Raw genomic sequence first — 25,238 nt, 5'->3', positions numbered from 1 at the left:
TTGTAACCTAAATTACTAGAAGTTATACACGTGTAAGCCAATGTTTTCTCAGGGCCAAGGACAAACATTCTTATAAAAGGAACTGATAGCATAGAGGTGCCTTTTACTGCTGACACTGGTGACTTTCTCTAAGGACTTCTAAAGATTTCCCTGGAATCATTTCATAAATTTACTGTACATTTTCATTATTAGTGGTTCCTGTTCTGTTTCCCCACTGGATGTTAATATTAACAGAAAGGCTGTAGAATGTATTTACCATTAAATCTCTACTATCCTTCTTAGTTACTACTGCGCCAAAACTGCTTTGCCAAGATAGAGCATTCACTGGGTCCTTGAATGTGCCACAAGCCAAAGTCATTGTGATCAAGGTGGGGCTTTGCCCAGAGTGTTCCTCATGGCTTTGCCTGGCAGAGTCATTTCAGGAGTCTGTGCTCTATACTTCCTCTTTCATTTTAGTATGGGCTCTTTCTCTAATAATCTTTTCCTCTTCATTTCAGGGTTTTCTTTGAAATTTCAGTTATTGTCCCTCCCTGTCTCCAAACAGTGACATCAGCACGGAGCTACCTGTATTATCATGGACAGGGTGAGAATAAATACCAATTACCCCCAATCTACGACCATTCACTGTGCAAGCAAGTAGCCCCATACGTTATCATTAATCTTTGTTTTTCCTTAAACTAGTATGTGAATTGTACAGTTAGAAAATTTAGGGAGTGAATCTTCACCTTCCAAAAATATCAGCTTTTTAAAAGAACCATTGTAAGATTCCTTCACATAGTTATGAGCTTTCAGCCTAACACATATAAAAATGAATCAATTCCTAATATTTGGCTTCCACCAAGACGATGTATCTTGAAGCTGACAATCAGCTTTATTCCTTCCCTAAATTCAGGAAACCTGGAAAAAGCAGCATACTCTCAATAAGAACAAAAATTTAATGCACCCTGAAAACCCATAAGAACACTGGTCTTTAGAATTAACTGACCTTCTGTCAAGAAATAAATTCATCAAGAAATATAAGCAAGCTGTCATTTGTAAAGACCATACATACTTTGAGAGTTTTTGTTTTCCAATTTGCAATGTTTAGCAGTGCCAAACCATGCATGCAAATTTTTATCCAAATTTGTGATTTTGTGATTTTTGCTTCTACACCGGCATCTCTTTATTCCCTTGCCCTTCCAAGAATATACGTGCCTTCCCAGAGCACAAGTAGGTCAATGATACCCCAGTTTAGTTGGGAGAAATTGATATCTTTAGATACGTGAAAACCAACTCTTTGGCTGCTGTGAAACGAGTTTAACGGGCATGATTTGCAGGCATTACAAAATTTTGTCCTTACTGTGAAACTGAATAGAGGTAACATTGCTGGTGAAAGTTGGTGCTTTGTAAAGTAGCATCCTCACTTTCTCAGCATCTCCAAAATGCATTTTATTGATGCCACATAGGATTTGGGCTTTTGCAAGCTGAGGGTACGTTGTGAGTCTATATAGTAGGATTCCTATTTTTGGCTGGCACTATGGGTGTTCCTAGCTATAATGTCACATTTCAGAATTTTTGTTATTTTCAACACATTCATAATTGTTTTGAAAATCATGGAATGTCTCTTGAATTTATTGAAGGGTTTGCTAATCCACATGCCAGACATTATAAATGTGCCTCAGAAATCAGGGATGGCCAGGAGAGGCCTGGAGCCAAGCCCCAGAATTCTTGGCCTTGAGGCTTGAACGTGCTCATGTATGGACCCCCAGGAGCCCTTTGATTTGCGTGTTCCCATCTCTGTGCTTGTGCACATGTGCCATGACGTGCGCAATTAATTTGGGAACCACTTCTTTGAGCATATAGTAAACTCTTAAATAAGTATGGTCTGATGAATGGATTTAAGAGAATTTTAGTGCTCATTTTCTTTTTATTTATATAAATTTATGGGGCACAAGTGCAATTTTGTTACATGTGTAGATTGCTTTAGGGTATTGTATTTTCTCATCATCCACCCTCCTCCTCCCCCACCTTCCGAGTCTCCATTGTCTGTCATTCATTGTTCATTGTTTATACTATTCATTTCCTTAAAATATTAGCCTATGTAGTCTCTTAGCCCAAAAAGAAGTAAGAATCTATGCTATGGCTTATCCTAGCATCACTAATATAATTCCAATCTAGAGGGCCAGGAAGTCTGTGAGATAAACCTTCCAAATAAATAAGATTACATGAAGGATCATCTCTATAATTTGTAGGACTCAGTGACAACCAAAAGTGTGGGTCTCTTTGCACAAAATTTACTAAGAATTTCAAGATGACCCAACAATGGATTGTGTCAATTTTTAAATATTATTTAGTTTACAGTTTTCCTTAGATACTTAAAATGATGCAATAGGAAAGGAAATTGTTAAACTATAAAAAGGTAAAGGGAAGTGATTGTGATATATTAGGAAAAAAGCAAGAAACTTCTAGTCAGAAAGTTATAAGTTTGAATCCTGGCTCTTAATAGTGGTGGAAGCTCAGTTTTCTTATCTGAAAAATGGGACTTCATTTTTTTGACAAATATTTATTGACAAACCTACTTATTCTGGAAGATTTATATTATTTAATCCTCACCATAACATCATGAGCAGGTGGTATTCTTTTCCCCAATTAATATATGAGAAAATCCTGGCACAAAGAGGTTTAAAAACTTGCTAACGTGTTCATTAGTATAATAGTAAGTATCTGAAACGGGGCTAGAGCCCAGGTGATCTAGCTCCAGGGCTCACACTCAAAATCACCCTGCCTGACTACCATCTTCTAATATATGTTATTAATGCATCATTGGATTGTAGAATAATAATAATAACAAAAATTAAAACCCACAATTCAGGCTCAGAATCAAGGCTCTGTTACTATACGATGACTCTTCTGGCACTTAGAGTTTTCTAGGTCTCTGACAGTACAACCCCGGAACTTTCTCATAATTGGGCAATAATACAAACCAGGAGATAGGTAATTATTTCTGTTGTTGTTTAAATCTAGACAACTGATTACAAGAAGCAACAAATCAAATAATACTCTTTTGGAGAGACACCATATATGGCATTATACTTACTGGAATTCCTTATGAAAGGAGTTTTCTTCCCAGATGGCCCCAAATGTGGTTTTACGGTTTCCTCATAAATGCTCTTCTGATTATCACCAATCAAAAAAAGAAACAAAAAAAAGAAAAAGAGTCCAATGAAATCACCAAGGAAGCCATGGAAGGTACGTAAGGTTAGAGAATAACAGATTACAAATAAAATCGCCAACATCCATTTAATGCTTCATTTTGATAAAGAGAAATCAGACTGGATTTTCATTATCAAATCTATTAATGAATTATATGGTTACTCATAACTGTGAATTTGCAGATTTGATCTAAGACTATTTTGCAGTTCCTACAGAATTGCTATTAGAAGTCAGGGTTAAGCCAGGCACAGTGGCACATGCCTATAGTCCCAGCTAGTCAAGGAGGTCTGGGGGGAGGACCACTTAAGTCCAAGAGTTCAAGGCCAACCTGGGCAACATAGCAAGACCCCATCTCTTAGGGGAAAAATAGGGGTGGAGAGAGCTCAATGACCTTGATTGCAAACCAAACTTCTCAGAAGTCCATGGAGCATACGGGGGGTGGGGGGTGGCATGGGGTGGCGGACTGCATGGGAGATCTACCATAAAGGCTTAGATCTTTCACATTAGAAAAATCCATGAGTTCAATGACTGAGATCTAGAAACCTTTAGGAGCCAGAGGAGTCATCATCTAGTAATTTAGCATCAACTCTGTGGTTTAGTGGTGGTCTTTTCATGTTCAAGAAGGGGAATTGTTCAAACAATATATTTGTTTTGAAATGTTTCCAGGACCAATGCAAACACCAAGTGGGCTGCCCAGAAACCACACATTGTTTCCTTCAGACAAAAGATAATGATGCACTAACGAGTTTTACCCTTTATTGCCCTCTCTGGAACACAGCCTCAGGAAGAAAGCCCACAAAACCAAATTGTTAGTCCCAAAATTTACAATATTTTCCAATGATCCCTACCCCTTTTTCCTTAAGTGCTAGTACTGTGTTAAGTATTTGTGTTGTTTAACTCATAAATTCCAACCTCATGTAATCTCAAAAGTGCCCTCCCAGAGAGAGAAAGGAAATGAGTGAATGAGGAAAAAATAATAAAAGCCTCACTGATACAGGGTACTTCCAGGAGACTTACAGCACTTCTGAGATGTTATCTAATTCTGATGTATTTCGGCCTCATTAACAGGGAGGACAGTAACAGATTAATATTTTAAACCATGGAGAGGGATAGTGAGGCAAAAAGGTGCTGGACTAACACGGCCATTTAATAACAATCATTTAGTAAAATACTCAAGACTGTGAGTGGAGGAAGTTATGATCCAATTGATTAGACTGGGGAGAATATGATATGTTTGAGGACTTATAGGATTCGTTGGAATCATCTGTTGTTGTTTCATTGAAAAACAAGATTAACAGCACAACTGCAGGACTTGCGCTGAAATAATCCACACCCCTTCCCTAACCTCACCGTCTGCTCCCCTCCCCCTTCCTGCTACCCTTTCAGTCTGCAGCAAAATTTCCAAAAAAGTGTCGCTTATAGTTACTGAGTTACTGTTCCTACTTCCATGCCTCTTGTTCTCTCCTCATCCTCGTTGAGAATGGCTTCCTTGTTGAACATCACTGAAGTCACTCTTGATAAGTCCACCGTGACCTCCGTGTTGCTAGATCCCTCAGCCATTTTGTCTCTCCGCCTACTTGATCTCAATCACATTCCAAACAGCTGCCCAGTCTTTCCTCTAACACCTTCTTCTCTTGGCTTATGTGACACCACTCCCTCCTCGTTTAACCTATTCACTTCTGGCTGTTTCTTCTCATTCTTCTCTTCTGGTTCCTCCTTCTCTGTGTGACTCTAAGGTTGGAGGGCCCCAGAGCTGTGTCCTTAGCTCTCGTTCTTCTCCAGTTCTGTCTAAATATGTTCATCTGCATCCCTAACTTTAAACATTGTTGCTCACCCGATGTTTACATCTCGCTCTCACCTCAACTTTAGACTTATATTCAACAACTTACCTGAGTTTTCCACTTGGATATCTGATAGACATCTCAAACTTAATGTGGCCAAAATTAAATCCTTGATTTCTACCCCAAACTCCCTGTTCCTCTAGTCTTTCTTACTTCAAAAACTTTGCTTCACTCTCACATCTAATGGAATATTCATCCTGTTCTTTTATCCCTGAAAAGTGTCCTAAAGGCATTTTCCTCTCTTCTTCCCCACTGTTCTCACCCTAGCCCAATCCACCATGACTTTTCATTTATAGATTATTCCAATAGCCTCCTAAATGGTCTTCCACTTCCATTCTTACCAGTATACCTTCCTTTCTCTGTAAAGCAGTAACTGTTCTAAGTTTTCGAGACATAAAATTAGATCATGTCAATTTGCTACTTTAAACCCTGTAATGGCTTCTCACTAAACATACAATAGAATTCAATAGAATTCAAACACTTTATCATAGCTCAGTGGGCCATTCATGAACTGGTCTCCATCTGCCTCATTCTCATCTCTTGGTACTGTCCTGCTAGTCCACTAGGCTCTAGCCACATTGGCCTTTGTCTTCTAAGGGCTGGACAAGTTTGTCCCCATCCCGGTTCATCCCTATGCTACCTGTTCCCTCTTCCAAGAAATCATCCCTTCTTGCTATTGGGGTCTCAGGTTGTATCCTCCTCCTTAGAAAGGTGCCCCCAACCTCTCAATCTAATGACTTCCTAGCCCAAATCATTGTCTCTCCCATTATCTTGTTTTATGTTCTTCATAGTACTTCCTGCTACCTGAAAATATCTTACTTTTATGTCATTTACGATTTTATTATCTGTATACCATTATTAGAATGTAACTTCTAGGAAAGGTGGGGCCATCTCTGCTGTATTCCTAGTGCCTGCAACATACCTGGCACATGGTAGGTTCACAATAAGTATTTGTTGAGAACGAATTAATTTATGTCTAGTTGGAAGTGCTGAAGTGGAGTACTTTAAAATGGAGAGCTCAGGAACAGTGATTGGGATTATAGAGAATATTAAATGTCTACTAATATGAGGCCATTAACTTTTCAAATTTTAAGGGAAATTTTTAACAAATTCCTACCAATAAACTGAACTATGAATGTGTGTTACATGAAAATTTTATATGGAATGATTTTTAAGACTTTTTTATATATAGTGCTTAAAACATGTAGGATCTCAGATGTTATATTGCTTTTATCATTTTTCTTTAAAATCAATGTCTCAGGGAAGTAAAAATGTATTTCATTTAATGGAGAGCAAATTGTATTGAATTATTAAAGTCTTATCATTAAAGTTCTCTGTCTATGTGTCATGTAACAGAAAGCTCATGTACAAAAACCCAGAATTATTGTGAGGGCTTGTTAAAAACCAGATTGCTGGGCTCCAAAGCACCCTATCTCCTTCTCAGAGTTTCTAATTCAGTAGGTCTGGGTAGTGGAGTAGGAGGGAGGGTGCAAACATTTGCATTTCCTCCCAGGTGATGTTGATGCTATTAGTCAGGGAACCTCCCTTTGGGAAACTCTGATCAAGATTAATAGCAGCTGTGAAAGGAGGAAAAGGGCCTTAGTAGTAGGAAAACAGGTGTAGTTATTACCTCCAGAATTATTCCACTACCTTGTTCCTAAGTTATCCAAACAAATCATTTCTTTACATTTTATAATTTTGTATTAATATTGAAGGATATTATCCTATTTGATGCTAAGACGTTTCCCTAACTAGTAGGTATCTATTTCACACACCGTCAGAGGTTTTCATCCTAATGCTCTATTCACATGTGTTCTTCATTCTGCACCAGCAAATTCTTCTCTGTATTTATGTTGAGAAGAACCAACCTCACATAACCTTCCTTTGCCTCTCACTGTTCCCTTGCATTGAAACAGCAACTGGGTCTTCAGCAAAAATCTATTATGCTTAAAAACCATTTGCCTGAGCAAAGATCACCATGAAATGGTTGGATAGGTGTCCTGAGAAGATGGAAAGCTGATCAATGCTCTTTTCTCTGCCGCTGCTCAACTTCCGTCTGGTTTGCTGGCTCCTCCGCTGGGTCAGGAGTTTTGAAGTGTCAGTTTCCACACTCATTCTTATTAGGGGCTGCAGCGGCTTCCTCATCCGTCTTTCCCTGGACCACGGACACTTGATTTCCCAAACAGATACAGTCGCCCCTAAGGATCCAAGGGCAATTGGTTCCAGGACCCCCTGCAGATACCAAAATCCACAGATGCTCAAGTCTCTAATATAAAATGGCGTACATTTGCATAAAACCTGTGTACATCCTTCTGTATACTCTGTCATCTCTATATCACTTATAATACCTAATACAAGGTAAAGGCCACATAAATAGTTGTTATATTGTATTTTTTGCATTATTTTTATTGTATTATTTTTTATTGTTTAGCATTTTTCCCCAAATATTTTTGATAAGCCGTTGGTTGAATCCACTGACATAGAACCCATGGATATAAAGGGCCAACTATACTCAAACTGACTAAATATTAGAGTTCAAAGGTCTCTTGGTGACAAACTAATTCTACTTCTAGTTACCTATCTTATTGCAATAATGTAAAATGAACATGTACACAAGTTTCATAGCAGTATTCCTTATAAAATTGAAGATTAGAAGCAACCTAAGGAAAAGAATAGTTAAGTACTCTGAACACACATATGTGTTACATTGTATAGTCATTGAAAGTTGTTTATATTTCTCATTAATGTTTTCTGATTTCTCTCCAAATGTTCTACAAATAGCAACAGAAATTTTGTAACAAAATTGAAATTATTTTAAGGAAAACAGATTAAGTTTTTTTTAAAGAAAAGCAAATTCACTTGGATCATACTATAGTGCCACTTTCCACCCAATGCAGATGTCTCTTTTTTCTCTCCTTGAAGAATAATCACAAAACCTTCATTGACATATTTTCTCAGAGATAATGAGCCTAATAGGCTATGAATCAATCCATGCACTTTTTTGTTTATGAGAATAATGTTTGATTTTTGTTGATTTAGACTTAACCACGAACTGAATTCACTCATCAAATAGTTTTAAATCAAGTAGAATTTTTTTAAATCTCCATTTCAAATAATTCCTCTGCTAATTCATTTCTTTTAATTGAGGTGAAATTCACACAACATAAAATTAACCATTTTAAGGGCACAATTCAGTGGCCTTCAGTACCTTCACAAAGTTTTGCAACTACCAGTTCTATCTAGTTCCAAAACATTTTTATTGCCCCCTAAAAGCAACCGTGTACTCATTAAAATGAGTCATTGCCCCTTCCTCCCTCCACCCCCAGCCCCCACCAACTACCAATCTGCAATGTCTCTGTGGAGTTATGCATTCTGGATACTGTTCATCTTCTGTGTGTGTGTGTGTGTGTGTGTGTGTGTGTGTGTTTTAAATTTATTTGATTTTATGTTTAAATTTTTAAAATTTAAGTTTCAGAATATTATGGGGGTACACACACTTTGGTTATGTATATTGCCTTTGCATTGCCCAAGTCAGAGCTACAAGCATGCCCATCCCCCAGAAAGCGTGCACTGCACCCATTAAGTGTGATTTACCCATCCCCTCCTCACCCCTCCCACCTGCCTGACACCTGATGAATGTTACTTCCGTATGTGCCCATAAATGTTGATCAATTGGTGCCAATTTAATGGTGAGTACATGTGGGGCTTGTTTTTCCATTTTTGTGATACTTCACTTAGAAGAATCTCCTCCAGCTCCATCCATGATAATAGAGTAGGTAGTTCATCATTTTTTATGGCTGAGTAGTACTCCATGGTATACATAGACCACATTTTATTAATCCACTCATGTATTGGTGGGCACTTGGATTGTTTCCACATCTTTGCAATTGTGAATTGTGCAGCTATAAACATTTAGGGGTAGATGTCTTTATTATAGAATGTCTTTTCTTCCTTTGAGTAAATACCAGTAGTGGGATTGTTGGATTAAATAGTATTAATAGTTCTACTTTTGTTTTTTTGAGGTGTCTCCATATTGCTTTCCACAGAGGTTGCACTAGTTTGCTGTCCCACCAGCAGTGTATGAGTGTTCCTATCTCCCTGTATCCAGGCCAACATTTGTTGTTTTGGGACTTTTTGATAAAAGTCATTCTCATTGGAGTTAAGTGATATCTCATTGTGGTTTTGATTTGCATTTCCCTGATGATTAGAGATGTTAAGCAATTTTTCATATGTTTGTTGGCCATTAGTCTGTCTTCTTTTGAATAGTTTCTGTTTATGTCCTTTGCCCACTTTTTAATCCCAAGATATGAAATCATCCTCATATAGCAGTCTGACCTTTGACAAAGCAGACAAAAACATACATTGGGGAAAAGAATCCCTATTCAATAAATGGTGCTGGGAAAACTGGATAGCCACATGTAGAAGACTGAAACAGGATCTTACCTCTCACAAAAATCAACTCATGATCGGTAGCAAGCTTAAACCTAAGACATGAAACCACAAAGAATTTTAGAAGAAAATATTGGAAACACTCTTTTATATATCGGCCTACACAAAGAATGTATGAACAAGACCCCAAAGACAATCACAGCAACAACAAAAATAACTAAGTGTGACCTGATCAAATTAAAAAGCTTCTGCACAGCCAAGGAAAGAAACAATCATTAAAGCAAATAGACAACCTACATAATGGGAGAAAATATTTCCATGCTACACATCCAATAAAGGGCTGATAACTAGAATCTGTATAAAAGTCAGGAAAATTAACCATTCGCCTTTTAAAGGGCTATAGTTGTTATTTTTAAAAATTCACATATTGAGTAAGAATACTTCTCCCTGCCTGTCTGTTTGTTGGCCCTAGCTTGGCTCTGGAGTAGCCCAGGGGGGCTTAACTGTGGCTTCCACATGACAGCCCTTCAAATATTTGGCTGCAACTCTGAGGAATCGTGGTCCCTTGACACTGCATCCTTCCCATCCCCGGGACTTCCACCAAATACATATAATTTTCTTTATGTCGAACACGCAGAATTCCTTCTATGACCCCTTCCGCCATAATAGATACTGCCTGTAGATTCTCTTCAACTTTTCAACCTCCTGCTCAATGCACATTGACTGAAAGAGATCCAAACTTCGTGGAAAATTGGAAAGGAGAGGGTGCAAAGAGGTCATGAGAATCAAATGAGCAGGTTCCTGGGCAGACTTATCACTGCACAGAAGTGAATGTCAACCTTCGCTATGGCTGAGTCGCAGTGAGCTGGGGCCCTCTCCCTGCAATGCCGTCCACAGAGCTCGGAAGCCACAGCGCGCAGGCTTGGGAAGAAAGGCATCCTAAGTGGAAACACACGTCACAATTACTTGCAAATCATCTCCCTCACATCTTCCTGTCACAAATCATTAATGAAGTCCTCTATGCTAAACATGGGAAAACTGCTCAAAGAAAGGAGAGACATCAGATCTAAATTTCAATTAACGTTAACGCTGATTGCTACATATGACTGCATTAGTCTCTGGTCCTTATTAATGAGGATATAATTAATGAAGTGTGCCCTGGGCAATGGACCAGAGCCTAGATAATTATATTCTAGACAAATAATTTAGGCTTTGTTTTTTAGAGTATGGGGTGCTTGCTAAACATGTCATTTCTCATGTTCCAGCTCAGATCTTGAGTATCGGAATTTCCACAGTGTGTGGACCTGGGTTCTGCATTTTTAACAAGTTCCCAGGTGTGTCTTGTCTATAAGGAAGGTTGAGGTCCGCTTATATTAATAAAAGAAAAAGAAAGCCTTTATTGAATTTGTGTTGCGTACAAATAATAGATATTATTACTAGAACTCGCTCTATGGGAAAATGTGCCAATCCTTGTGCAGTTAGGCTGATCCAAGGAAAGACCTAAACGGAGTTATAAAAGGCAGAATGGACACCCAACATTACGAGCACATGTTCACTCAGTAAATATTTGCTGGATGAATGGTACACTTAAATTTGCTTTATTTCCCAAATAAAAGGCAAAGGAATGATTCCTCTAATCTCCCAGGCTTTCCCCTTCTCAAATATAGCTTCTGTCATTTCTCTGAAACATTAGATATTCTTTCATTTATTCAATAACTATTTATTGGTCATCTACTATGTGCTGGGGTCTGTGCTGAGTTCCAGGGAAATGGTGATGAACAAAACAGACTTGGTCTCTACCCTGATGGAATTTTCCATCACAGAGGAGTAGTAAGTTAGGTATTTTGGGAAAAGATTAATTATCTGACAAACAAGGGAAATCTTGGAAAAAGTAGAGGGAGCCTCAAACCCAGGCACCAGCTTGGTACGTGCCTCATTACGTTTAGCTTTTCAGGGTATTTTGGGCTCCTGATGTTGAAGTTCAGAAAATACATTTTATCCTCTCCTCATGATTCCATTTACTTCACTCAGCAGATCCTTAAATATTTGGAAGGCTAGATGAATTACAGTTTATCAGCAATGGTTTAAAGCATAACAAACAGGATTTAGTACACAGTATCTTCACTTCTCCCTCACTGTCTTCTTGTTCCCACTCACCCCCACCCAGGGGAGATTCTTCCCCCAAGGTGACTCCTATCCATGCAGTAAAGACTTTTCTGTCTTTTCCCCACCTGCCTTCTTCCAGCCTTTGCTGTTCCTGCTTTTCCTTGTCTGCCTTTGTCAGTTTCCTTTCCTTTCTCCCTTGAGAAGCTGGTGGTCCTCAGAGTTTCACTCACACACTTTTCTTACCCAAACGCTGAGTGATCTTATTACCCCACACAGCTGTCTCCGAGACGTCTTTCTTTCCTTGTGCCATAGAAACTGCCTGTCCCCAACAACCAGCTCTTCCTCTGATCTTCCCTAAGCTGGTGAAAACCAGCCCCAGACCCGTCACCCAGTTGCCTGAAGCAGGTACCTAGATTTCTCCCCATTCCACATCCTGTGTCCATTCAATTATTTCAACACATTAAAGCCCAAATATCTAAAATGTTGCATCCATTTCTATTCCCACCACCCCTTAGCTCAGACCCACACCATTTCTTTCATGGGTTACTCAAAGAGCAATTAACTATTTTCCTATAATCAGGGTTATTGTCCCTTTCTGTTTATTTATGAATGAAATCAACGTCTTATTCCTCTTTGTATCTCAACCCCCAGGAAAATGCATGGAACATGTAGAATGAATGAATGAATGGGTCGATTCATGCACACAACTTTAATAAAACTGCTGCCTGTTACAGGCCCATAAATGGAGAATGGTTTTGGTATTGGTTTTCATTTGTAATATGTTTTCAACACTTTTTCTTCACTTTTTCCATAACTCCATATCCACTGGCATGTTTTAAGTCTCCTGGTTTTCTCTGATTATGTTTGTTTTCCTTGGTCGAGAGCCTTGAATTTGCCCTCTAATTTGTCTGAATTCTACATCAGTTGTCAATAGGAGTTAACTTGAAAAAAGTAGGGTGCATAAGACTTAACAGCGACCAAAGCAGACTTCTTGTTTCAATTAAATTACTTAATATGGGTCTTTCCAGTCCTCTATGGACCCATTAGCCAACAGAGTGTTTTGAAAAACTGTCAGGAAAGAGAGGTTGCAGAATTCAAGAAGTGAGTGGTGATTAGGAGAGGAATGAAGCCTGAGGTCTTTCTTCATAACATTTACACGTGGACATAAAATTTTTATCTATCAGAGAACTCAAGAGTGACTTATTCTTCTTGTACAGCATCATTAATGCAATCCTCATGCTTGCAAATAATAATATAATATAATAATGTACTCTAATATACTTCAGTGGACTGTTCTGCAAACATTTTTAATTCTAAATCTATGACCTCTCACAAACTTTTCAATTGACATCTAAAATTTGCAGTGGATATATTATTTAAAAAATATTGCAAACTGGATGTTTTAAAATAAAATGGTGACAACATTTTTTAATGTTTCCAGAGGAATCTAAATACCATGGCTATTTTATGCCCACTGCTGTACATTTAAAAAAAATGTAGAAATACTCCTTTAAAGGAAATTTTACATTGTATCTTTTTCTCCTTAAATTCATATTTCACACTAGTTCCAACCACAGAAGTTTTTCCTAGTAGGTTTTGTACTGGAAAGTCTTTTATTTCTCCTCATTCTTTACTATGACAAAAAGTGTGCATGTAAATTTTAATTTGAATTCTGTGGCCAGCTTTATGTGTTTCCTGGGATTGATTACTCATTAGAGTGAACAACAGTATTTGATCAAAATAGCATAAGTGGATGTCACAAAGTTGATAAATAATTATTAAACACAAAAAAGGTAAATTTCAATTATTTTCCTCTCTTAAAAAGATGCCTCGGCTGGGCGCGGTGGCTCACGCCTGTAATCCTAGCACTCTGGGAGGCCAAGGTGGGTGGATCACTCAAGGTCAGGAGTTCGAGACCAGCCTGAGCAAGAGTGAGACCCTGTCTCTACTAAAAATAGAAAGAAATTATCTGGCCAACTAAAACATATATAGAAAAAAAAAATTAGCCGGGCATGATGGCGCATGCCCGTAGTCCCAGCTACCCGGGAGGCTGAGGCAGTAGGATCGCTTAAGCCCAGGAGTTTGAGGTTGCTGTGAGCTAGGCTGATGTCACGGCACTCACTCTAGCCTGGGCAACAGAGCGAGACTCTGTCTCAAAAAAAAAAAAAAAAAAAAGATGCCTCATGAATGGAGATATTTTATTGTTATTTATGCTTTCATAGAGGAATACTACTTATTCCTAGAAAGAGGCAGGGTTCAGCAGAAATTCTTTACTCTCTGTGTGTATATGATTATATAATATACATAGTGTATTTTATTAATATATTATATTTTATATACATTAATATATAATTACATATGTAATATATACTAAGGAGATGTATTCACATAAGTAAATTGTAATGAAATGTGTTGTCTTTTTTCTTTCTTTCTTTTTTTGATTTTTTAGGACAGGGTCTCACTCTGTCTTCCACACTGGATGCACTGGTGCGATAATGCTCACTGCAGCCTCAAACACCTGGGCTGAAACAAGCCTTCTGCCTCAGCCTCCCCAATACTTAGGACTACAGGTGTGTGTCATCACACCTGACCTTTTTTTTTTTTTTTTTTTTTTTTTTTTTCAGTTTTTTGTAGAGACAGGGGTCTCACTATGTTGCCAGGCTGGTCTTGAACTCCTGGCCTCAAGCGATCCTCCCACCTTGGCTTTCCAAAGCACTGGGATTATAGGCATAGAAATGTGTTTTCCTAAGAGCAATGTCTTGATTTCTTAAAATCCTTCAAACTTACATGTGAAAAATCACATATAGATCATTGATGAGATATCACCTGTGAATGTAATTAGATTCTTTTTCAATTTTGATTTAAAGCAAATTATTAGAAATGACTAGCAAAAAGATTTATTTGTCATTTACTTTTTAGTGAGGGTAACAATGCTTAGAATTGTCCCTTTGCTTTGCACCCTAAAGCCTTTGTCGTATCTCAGGCTGTACACCCCCATAAGAGTGGGTGGGATGGCAGCTGCCCCTCTCTTTTGTAAAGCGAAAGAAGAGAACACGAACGAGGCAGGAAAGGAGAACCTGTTTGTCCCATGGTGGGCACCTTCCCTAGCTGATCTCTTGGAAGCGAAGGAACACACAGAGGTTGAGGGTTTATACACTGATTCCTCTAATACTACACTTGAACACACACTCCTTGGAAAGCCTGTCTGTAACCCCCAGGGATAGACGTATGCTAGTTTGAAGACCATTTACCACAGAGAATTGCTGGCCTAGTTAAGATGAGAGATAGGAAAGAGTATTGAGTTGGTGGTTGAAGAAATAAAGAGGAGCAGACAACCTGGGGAAGAGAAGGAAGATAAGGACCTGCAAAAATTATTGTTGCTGAATCATACGCAATGGTTCATTTGATTTTTTCAAATATTCCATTTTTAATCCTTATGTTTACTTCGGATTTTGAGCCTAGATGTGTATTAAATCATTATGATGAAAGGCTCACACCTACTGAAAGTATCACACCTACTGAAAAGTTAACCCAGTTTTAAGCTCTTATTGATAGTTTTTAAAAATAAAAAAAAAATCACATCTCTGCCAGTGTAGGTAAAACATATTCAATCATCCAGTCTTTCATTCATTCATACCTTAATAAACATTCAAAACTAGGCCAGGCACGGTGGCTCATGCCTGTAATCCTAGCACTCTGGGAGGCCAAGGCAGGAGGCTCGCTCAAGGTCAGGAGTTCGAGACCAGCCTGAGCAAGAGCGAGACCCCGTCTCTACTAAAAATAGAAAGAAATTAACCAGACAACTAAAAAATATATAGAAAATATTAGCTGGGCATGGTGGCACATGCCTGTAGTCCCAGCTACTTGGGAGGCTGAGGCAGGAGGATCGCTTGAGCCCAGGAGTTTGAGGTTGCCGTGAGCTAGGCTGATGCCACGGCACTTTAGCCCCGGCAACAGAGCAAGACTGTGTCTCAAAAAAATAAAAATAAAAAAATAAACGTTCAAAACTATTCTCTAGACCCACCATAAATCACTTTAAACAAAGATTGAATACCGGTGTCTTCCAATTTCTGACACCACAGTAGGGAGCAAACACAGCTCCCTATGTGGAGCTACATGGAGCTACATGGCTCCCAGTGGCTACACGGCGTCCACTGGCTACAGCAAGGCAGTCAGGTATGTCGATGGCAAAAGTGAGGGGCAGAGGAAACATGCAGGTTTCACAAAGGAAACAGCATTGGAATGAAACCTAAATGACTAACAGTGGTCAGAGAAACATTTCAGGCAGGGGTCAGATGTGGTGGCTCATGCCTGTAATCCTAGCACTCTGAGAGGCTGAGGCAAGAGGATCACTGGGGGTCAGGAGTTCGAGACCAGCCTGAGCAAGAGTGAGACCCTGTCTATACTACAAAAAAAAAAAAATAGAAAAAAATTAGCCAGGTATGGTGGTGTGTGCCTGTAGTTCCAGCTACTCTGGAGGCTGAGGCAGGAGGATCACTTCAGCCCAGTATTTTGAGGTTGCTGTGAGCTATGACGACACCACCACTCTAGCCCAGGTGACAGAGGGAGACTCTGTCTCCAAAAAAAAAAAAATGAGGCAGGGAAGACAATGAGGTCTTGTTGATGGATTTAATATGTTAGAAGATAAGCTAGGATACTCTCCAGTAACTCAACAAAAGTGCTTTAAATACTAATGAGTTTAACTCACAAACATGAAGTCCAAGGGTAAGCAGTTCCAGGAATGCTTAGTTCAATGGCTTAAAAACATACTCAAGAACCCAGTTGCTTTCCATTTGGGGTCTACCCTGCAAAGATTTGACTTTCATCCCATGTGCCCACCCTTATGGAGGCTGCCATAGCCTCAGTCATCCAATCCTTGCATAAACACAATCCTTGCATAAACACAATCAAAACCAGAACAGCCATTTCTCCTGGTGTGTCTCTTCTTGTCGGGGAATAAAACCCTTTCCCAGGAGACTGGATCTTACATCACAGTTGCATTATTGCCCATGCCTGAATCAATCACTTACAAGAAGAGTAGGATGATCAATTGGGTTGGACCAACCAACTTTCAACTGCATTGTGTGTAGAAAAGTCTATGAAGAACTTGAAACTCAATACCTGGACAAAATTGTGGTTCTGTTGGAAAGGAAAAATGGGATATTGACTCTCAGGTAGTAAATTAACAGAGTCTGCCTGAACTCTCAGCTCTCTGGCTTAGGTGAAAGGATAAATGTTGTACTCTTCATTGAGACAGGATCCATCAGAGGAGGAGCAGATGTGTGGGAAATTATGGCGAGATTTGGAACATACAGAATTTGGGGTGCCTGTGGGACATTTGGGGAATGTTTGCTAGGCAGTTGAGTATAGGGTCTGGGAGTCATGAGCAGAGTGCTGGTAGGTGAAGTCATAGGCATGAATAGAATTCTTGGTAGAAATACCAGCAATGAGAAGACAGGGTTATGAGAAATCCTTGAGGAAGATTCATCTTTAAGAGGAGAACAGAGAAAGAAAAATCAAGAAAAGAGGTTGAAAGACTGAGATTGAAAGAGGAAAAAGATATTTTCTCTTGAATTCTAGAGGAAGAACAAAGGGATGACAGTGCATAGTTTTGTCAGACTTTATTATGGGCTTTGCCACCATGCCTATGAACTGTCACACAATGAGAATAATGAAGTAGCCGGAAGTAAGAGTGAACAGGAAAAATTGATGGAGTACATGGGCAGAATGTTTTTGATTTTGCACAAATCATTTAGACAGGCCTATTATATATACATAGACAGAAAATCTATTCTCTGCTCCCAGGAAAGGGGAAGCCTGCTATCATAGCTTTCCTTGAACACACAGTGCTGTTCTAGAAAGGTGGAGGAAGGGGACTGGAGAGTGCAGAATCCCTGCAGTATCATTGGTGACTTGGGCAACAGTCTAAAATCTTTATTTGAAAAAAAGTTAGGTGCTGCCTAATGGCTGCAGAGAACAATGTCAGTGGCTATAAAATCTTTAATGGGTGGCTCATAATTTCTTCCTTCCCTTCAAATAAAACTCATGGTTCTTTTTGCTCAGAGAGTTCTTGGATTATGACTTGATTTCAGTGCCACATTCCTCATGACAGCAACACAAGACAGCGGGTGGCAAGTGCCATTAACACCATTCTACATGGGGGAACCCGGAGAAGCCTGGGAGTGAGCCACATAGGGTCACGGCATGGCCAGCTCAGGGCCCAGAAACCATGTTCTCCCTCCAATTCCCCAGTGGATGTGACCTAGAGAGAAACAACCTATATGTGGGTAAACCCACAGCTTTCAAAGACCTTTCCCATCCATTTCCTTATTTAATTTAAGGCTTTGCCACAATCTTGCCACAGTGTTATATTTCCTATCTTGAACTTATCCCAACCATTCCTTCAAAGACTTAGAACTTCGATTATAAATTCCCTAATGATACACTGGCTATCCAGAGTCAAAGTAAATAATGATAATATCATTTCTTCTTTGGAAATGGAAAACGTTCTTTAAAAAAATAATAATAATATAATTTTTCCAGATGAAATGAAGCTTCTCCTGGAACAAAATGATAGTCAATGTTCCATTCAGAAAATGCCACTTGGAAAAGTCAATGAATCCATTTGGATTTCAAACTTCTGAGTCATTTGGGATCCCCTGATCTCTCTGCTTTGAAATTGTGAGCCACTTCCTATTCTTTTTATGACAGTTCAGAAGATTTACTGTTAGAACTTCTTATTTTTCCTTTCCTAATATTTTAATTTCTCTCATTCAGAATAAGTTGCAATCATTCTTTTTCAGTCACAAGATGGCTGCATTTGAGCTTAATATACAACCCCATGTAATCAGAGAGACGCGAATTAAAATAATCATAAGATGCCATTTCAAATGTTTCAGGTAGGCAAAGAGTAATAAATCTGGTAACACCGAGTGTTAGACGTATGTGCTGTAGCAGGGACTCACATGTTACCCAGGGCAGAGGAGGCTGGTACAAGCACTCGGAAAGCAACTTGACAAAACTTAGTCAAGCTCAAGTGATACAGATCCTATGACCCGGCATTTCCACTTCTTGGTGTTTCCTCTAGAATAACTCTTAACAGATGGACATAAATAAACACATACAGAAATATTCAGTGCAGGCCTATTAGCAATAGTGAAAAAGTAGAAGGAACCCAACTGTTCCTCAGGAAGATGAATGGATTGACTGTGTTTCATATTCAGCAGTGGACAGTAGAGACTCCTACAAATATCCATGTGCAGATGATCTCAAACACATTCTTTTTGGATAGAAAAGTTGCAAAAGGGCCGGGCGCGGTGGCTCAAGCCTGTAATCCTAGCACTTGGGAGGCCGAGGCGGGCGGATTGTGTGAGCTCAGGAGTTCGAGACCAGCCTGAGCAAGAGCGAGACCCCGTCTCTACTAAAAAAATAGAAAGAAACTATATGGACAGCTAAAAATATATATATAGAAAAAAATTAGCCGGGCATGATGGCACATGCCTGTAGTCCCAGCAACTCGGGAGGCTGAGGCAGTAGGATCGCTTAAGCCCAGGAGTTTGAGGTTGCTGTGAGCGAGGCTGACGCCATGACACTGACTCTAGCCTGGGCAACAGAGTGACACTCTGTCTCAAAAAAAAAAAAAAAAAGAAAAGTTGCAAAAGAAGAGTGTGGTACTGTTTAGGAAAAAATGAATTACACACATACAAACAGACTCTCATACACAAAACATACACACTGAAAACATCAACAGGGATGATATAGACTGACTTTAGGATGCTGGTCATGTCACGGAGGGTATGAGAAGTGATGAGAACAGAATGATATTTTAACAGTCTCTATATTATTTTTTTGCAAAATTGAAAGATTGCAAAATAAAAATGAGAACTATCAACACTGTTTTCATCTTGCTGTTGAGTACATAGGGTGTGTTATATTCTCTGTCTTGCTCTACATTTGAAATATTTCATAGTTATACATGTTAAAATTGAACGCTCCTGTTCTGGCAAAAGAGCCCAGCAGTAAAGGGAAGGTGATGACTAAATCAGATAGAAAAAGTCTGGAGCAGGACTTGGCACTGGTTTTCTGTAAATGGACAGAAAGTCCATATTTTAGACTGCAGGTGTTAGGTCACTGTCTCCACTACTCACCCACTCTGCTTTTGAGACAAGGCAGCCTTGGACAAAACATAAATGAAGGGGTGTGGCTATGTTCCAATACAGCTTTATTTACAAAAACAGACCTCAGGTTGGGTTTGATCCATGGGCCATGGTTTGCCTCAGTTTATGGTTTCTAGAGGTAACTGGTTTCAGCAGACAAGCCATCTTAGGCTACAAGGGTGATGCTGGGGCCAGGGAACATCCGGATCTTTTTCTAGAGAGTTATTTGGGCAGATAGACCATTACTGTCCCAGTCTAAGAACCCAAATCATCAATGCAGTATCTTTAGTAGCGGAGGCTGTGGCAGTATTAGAACTCGTAAAAATAATCTCTGAAGTTTAACATTGTTGGGGATTTTGCTTTGGAGGTTTCTGTTTGAGTCTTTCTTCACTTTGGTGGTGACAGCAAGTTTATGCCAGGTGTGCCTATCAATATTCAGCCCTGGGAGCCTCCCTTCAACCTTCCAAGGATGCCCGGGAATTCTTAGGTCACAGAAAATGTCTCAGCCCCATCCCGATCCCCATTCCTGCATAGCCCCGTACTGCCTTGACCTGACTTCTACAACTCAGTAAGGTCACCCTGGGAGGGAGCTCATCAGCTTAGCTGTACCCTTGGCCTTTGGTCACTTGCGTTCACCTGTCAGGAAGGATGACTCAGCACTGCTGTAGCCTTTCCTAGAAATCAGGAAACTGTATTGCTCAAGCTCCTGTTGGCAGAACCCTCTTCAGGTCTTGACACTTCTAAGAAGGGCTGATAGAAGGGCCCTGGGATGCTTTAGCTGCCTAGATACTCGACTGCTTTGGCCTCTGCAGCCCCTGTTCTGGTATCTACCATGGCCAGGCCCAAGGGCGTTCACTTAAGAGAAAAACACTTCCACCGCCTCTCTCTCTGCACCACCAGCTTTGGCCAACCCAGTCTGCTCAGGCCATCAGCATTCACAGTCCTGACACCCCTTGCCAAGTGACAACATCGCCAGGCCAGAAGGATGGTTCATAAAACCAACAGCATTTATTTATGAGTTTCTTCTGCTAGAAGCCAACTACAAGATGTGAGGGTAAAATGAAGTATCCTCATGCTGTCGTTCCTGGCAGTTGTCACAACATTCTTGAGAAGTTAATTGTACGCCAACCATTTTTCTGAGTAGCAAAGTGATTCAGGACAGAGCAGGATGCTAAAGTACTAAATTCAGGTCCTGGAGGGGCCCGGTGACGTATGCACACAGGGACAGTTGGTGAACTGGAGACAGAGGCATGCACGTTTGTTCTCTCCCCCAGGAACCCTACGCCACCAAGGGCCGGCAGAGGAGGAGCTTGGCTTCATTGCTTTAACGCCCTGAAGAAAAGAGGCTGCAGCCTCATGGACACCAGGGCAGAACGCCTCTGGCCTGTTTGCCTGTTTGGACACTGAGATGCCACGTTACTGCTGCTGGGTGTGAAGGAGGAAAGAAAGGAGACACAGGAAAGGATAGAAGAGCCTGAGGTGGTCCCAGTCATCTAGATTTCAGCAGCCTCTCTTCCCTTTCCTGAAAATTGGAGGTTTGCTTTTCTTCTTAGGTTCCTGGGAGACACAACTTTTAAAGGTGATGCTTTGAAAAGTTTGAAAGCGTTCAAAGGACGCATGTTGTTAAACCGCCGCATCTACTACTGTTGACTATAGGAGCTTTGGTCCCAAATGAGTCTGAGCACGTTCTCTCCGACGACGAGGCGGACCTGCTGAGTGGCCGCACGCATTTCTGAGCCCGTCCACCCCGCGTGGGAAGCTGTTCCTGGAACCAGGATTTGAGGACCCGGCTGACTCTGTCAATCTTTCCTGGCTGGGACTCGCAAACTCTTGGTTGTGTTTACCCAGGATGTTAATAATTTTGGAAATCATTAAAATGGAACCAAAATACTTTCTTTTTAAGAGGCTACTGAGATCACAAGTCATTCCGCAAATATAATAAGCTGTGTAAGCTGAGCGTGTCCAATACTCGACACTTGCCATGAGCCAGCTGGAAGCGTGGCCATTTTCATATGACACCTCGTGTGTGGAACTAAGGAGGAATGAGAAGAGCCTTCTAAAAACTAGGCCTTAAAAGTGCAATAATTGTGTTGGACAAACTGTTTTAAAAAAAAAAAAGAGAGAGAGAAAAAAAACTTTCTTTTTGTCCCCGCTCTCTGCTCTCAACTGCCCATTGTCATCTCTGTGACCTAACTCCCGTGCTTTCGCCAGTGTCATCATCCTAAGGAATCCCATTAGGATTTTAAGGGACCCGCTTAGTTGTCACTTTCTATGCTCTTCCTGTTCCCTCTCCAGGCAGACCCAATGCTTTTGCTTTGCACCCTTACTGTCATTTGGGGTCACTGGTGTTCATCAAAGTTACCTGAGACAATTCTTAAAAATACGGATCTCAGATCTCACCCAACCTACTGATTCAGAATGCTTTGGGGTGGACCCTGGAGTCTGCATTCTAAAGCACCGCAGGCGATTCAGATGTTGTTGCTGGCAGGACCACGACTGTGCGAACCTAGGCCATTGCTGCTGTTTTTAGCCAAGAGGCAGCGGTGCTCACCCGCAGCTCAGATTTCACAGCCAGGATGCCTGGATTTAAGTATTTTACATACTACTGGTTATATGATCTTGGCAATCTCTCATTGCCAAGATCGCATAACCAGTCCTCATCCATAAAATGCAGAAAACAGTAGAACCTACTTCATAGAACTCTGATAATTAAATAGGTTCATACAAGAAGGGAAGCTATCAGTGTCTGATGTGCTTTGAGAACTAATAAATATGTGCTACTAACATTAGCATGGATAAATTTATGACATTTATTAACAATTTGAGGAATTCAACATGCTTAATATTAAATTTTAGTCATTCTCTATACTTTGGGCTGATTAATATAATATTATAACTAATATTCGCTATTATAACTATATAGTGACATATAGGGAGATTATTGTTGCATGTCCACTTTAGGGGGTGTATGTAAAAGGAATGGGAGTTTATTCAGCTCTGTAAGTGGTAAATACGCAGAGAGGGAGTGAATAAACATGAAGACGGTGCTGATGACAACAGCTGTGTCGGGAGCTACAGCTGTGAGACGAGACGGTTGTCATCTCTGTTGCTGGGTAACTGCTAGTGTGCCTTGAGGCCACTCAAGAAACTACAAACATTGAAAGTGGGAATTAAACTTTGAAGTCCATCTTTCCCTTTAGTCAGACCTCGGTTTGCCTCCTACAAGACACATTTCAGACAGAGTAAGACTCATTGCTCTGCGATTCCCATCCCCGTTGAACTTGTGTGATAGTGTCCTAACACAAAGACTGAAAATATAATACATTCCTGTAAGCAAGCTTTGCATTGGCATCAGACAGTTTTAATGCAACCTGGAAAATGTCTCTGTTCACTACCAGGAATTGGTTTTCACTATGAGAATCTAATTTATGACTCATTTGAATGATTTGAATATCTGTGTGCAGATGTCCCGTGCTAAATGTTATATATTATTTATAAGTCATGCTAAGCAGAGACGCAACAATTTTCCTAGTCTGTGTCCATTTCTAGCCTGAATACTGGTCTTTAAGAAACTTGCGAACCACACCCACCTTCCTTCTACTTTTTACTTATTAATTTTTCTAATCATATCCATGTCTAGTGGTTAATTTTGATGGCTCTGGAGGTAAATGCCTGGCTTTAAATCCTGGGCCATTGCTCAGTGGTCGTGTGACCTTGGGCAAATAACTCAACCTCTGTGGGCCTCAGTTTCCTTCATTATAGAGTAAGGATAATAATACCACCTCCCACTTCAGGCTGTTTTTAGGATCAAATGAAATATCTATCACCTAGAACATACTAAAACACAGTAAATGTTGGTTATTAACTATTATTGGTACTTCTGCAAACTGGCTCGAGCTATCTCTTGACAGCATTTGCTTTGCAATTCTGTGATTGTTCAACATGTGTGTGTTTCCTAACTGTATTATAAATTACTTGCTGACCATTTTGTCCCTCTCCTTGTCTTGGGGCATTATCTGGGTGCCATCAACAGCAGTACACAAATGTACTATTTAGTCACTTCTCGCCTCCACCTGCCGCTGGGCAACCAGTAGTCAGCCCCGCCCCGCCTGTCACCTCTCGAAATAAAACAACTCTACAGCACTAAAAGGAAAACCGCGGATCGCGCACTCCATCGTCCATCCCAACCAACCCCTCTGACTATTCTTCTGGTTGCAGGATGTTCGGAGGCTTCTCCTGTCCTTGTTCCTGGTGGCCGTGCTGGCGAGGGTGGCGGGAGCCCGGGAGAACCGGCCGGCGGGCGCCATCCCCTCTCCTTCCAAGGACGGCAGCAGCGACAACTCGGAGCGATGGCAGCACCGGATCAGGAGGTGCTGGCCTCCAGCCAGGAGGCCCTGGTGGTCACCGAGAGCAAGTACCTCAAGAGTGACTGGTGCAGGACGCAGCCACTGCGGCAGGCGGTGGCGAGCAGGGCTGGGGCAGCCGCCGTCCTCCCCCGCTCTGCCGGGCCAGGGCGACTCCTAACATCCCGCGGCACGTGGAGGAGGAGGAGTCCTTCCCGTCCTGCGCCTTCTGCCAGGCCCAGCGCGTCACCTCCCTCCTCGCGGAGCTGAGTGCCCCGGCCTGGACCCGCCCTTCCGACTCAGAAAACTCCAGAAGGTGAAGCAGCGCAGGTGCGTCCCCGTGAACCCGAGCGACTGGGCCAAGCAGTGAGCGTCCCCGAGGGCGCAGGCCGCTCTGCACGCGCCCCCCGCCGCGGGTCGCGCCGCCCCCGTCCCCGTCCCCGTCCCTGTCCCCGTCCCTGTCCTCCGAGCCCACTCACGCGCTGCCTGGTGTCCCCACCCCCGCAGCGGCAAGCACGTCTCTTGGGGCTGACGGTGTCCTTGTCCAGCACATGGACCCACCGCAAGTGGAGCTTTGCCGATGTGTCCCTGACCGACCCCGGCCCCACCAGAGCCTCCGGAACCGGGTTGTGGATCAGGCCCGAAGGAAAAGGCTGGAAAACCACCGCCACCCGCCACCCAGCCGTCGGAGTGACCTTGCAGGTGATGCGCTGCCAGTCCGGCAGTGATGTTTCCACCGTGTGGAAAAGCGAGTAGTTCCCTGGCCTCCCCCGACACTCCGGCCCGCCCCCTCCCGCGGGCAGCGGAGGGCGAAGGATGCGTCACTCTGCTGAGCTGTCCCCAGACCTCTCCTGCGGGTCCCTGGACCTCTGGCTGGGCTGGGCGTGCTCCCTCTGTGATCCGGAGGCTGCCCTGGGCCTCCACTGTCACGCGGCTGTGGACAAGTCACATGAAGATGTCCATGGACAGGGGGTCTCTTCGCAAACCTGATACCAAGAAGACAACTTGAGCCACTTGGATCCCGAAGTGGCCTTCCCTGGGGACCTTGCTCACAGCAGGCCACACCCTCCCCCACCCTGAGCCACCATCACCCCTTCTTCCTCACTGTCCCCCCCAACCCCTTTGTGGACTGAAGACGAACTCTGGTGTGCATGCTATTACCGCTGCAGTTAGAATATTATCACGCACAAAAGTCTATGTATTAACGCTGG

At 41.5% G+C, this 25,238-nt stretch overlaps 1 pseudogene; it reads left to right on the top strand.

Moving 5' to 3' along the window:
- The first annotated feature begins 15,632 nt into the window (after nucleotides 1–15,632).
- LOC123629949 lies at nucleotides 15,633–24,397 on the top strand (annotated as a pseudogene).
- The last annotated feature ends 841 nt before the right edge of the window (nucleotides 24,398–25,238 follow it).

The sequence above is a fragment of the Lemur catta genome, unplaced genomic scaffold, assembly GCF_020740605.2.
Source record: "Lemur catta isolate mLemCat1 unplaced genomic scaffold, mLemCat1.pri scaffold_65_ctg1, whole genome shotgun sequence".
Lineage (NCBI taxonomy): Eukaryota > Metazoa > Chordata > Mammalia > Primates > Lemuridae > Lemur > Lemur catta.
Note: the sequence above shows the minus strand (reverse complement) of the source record. Positions and strands in the feature narration are given on the sequence as shown.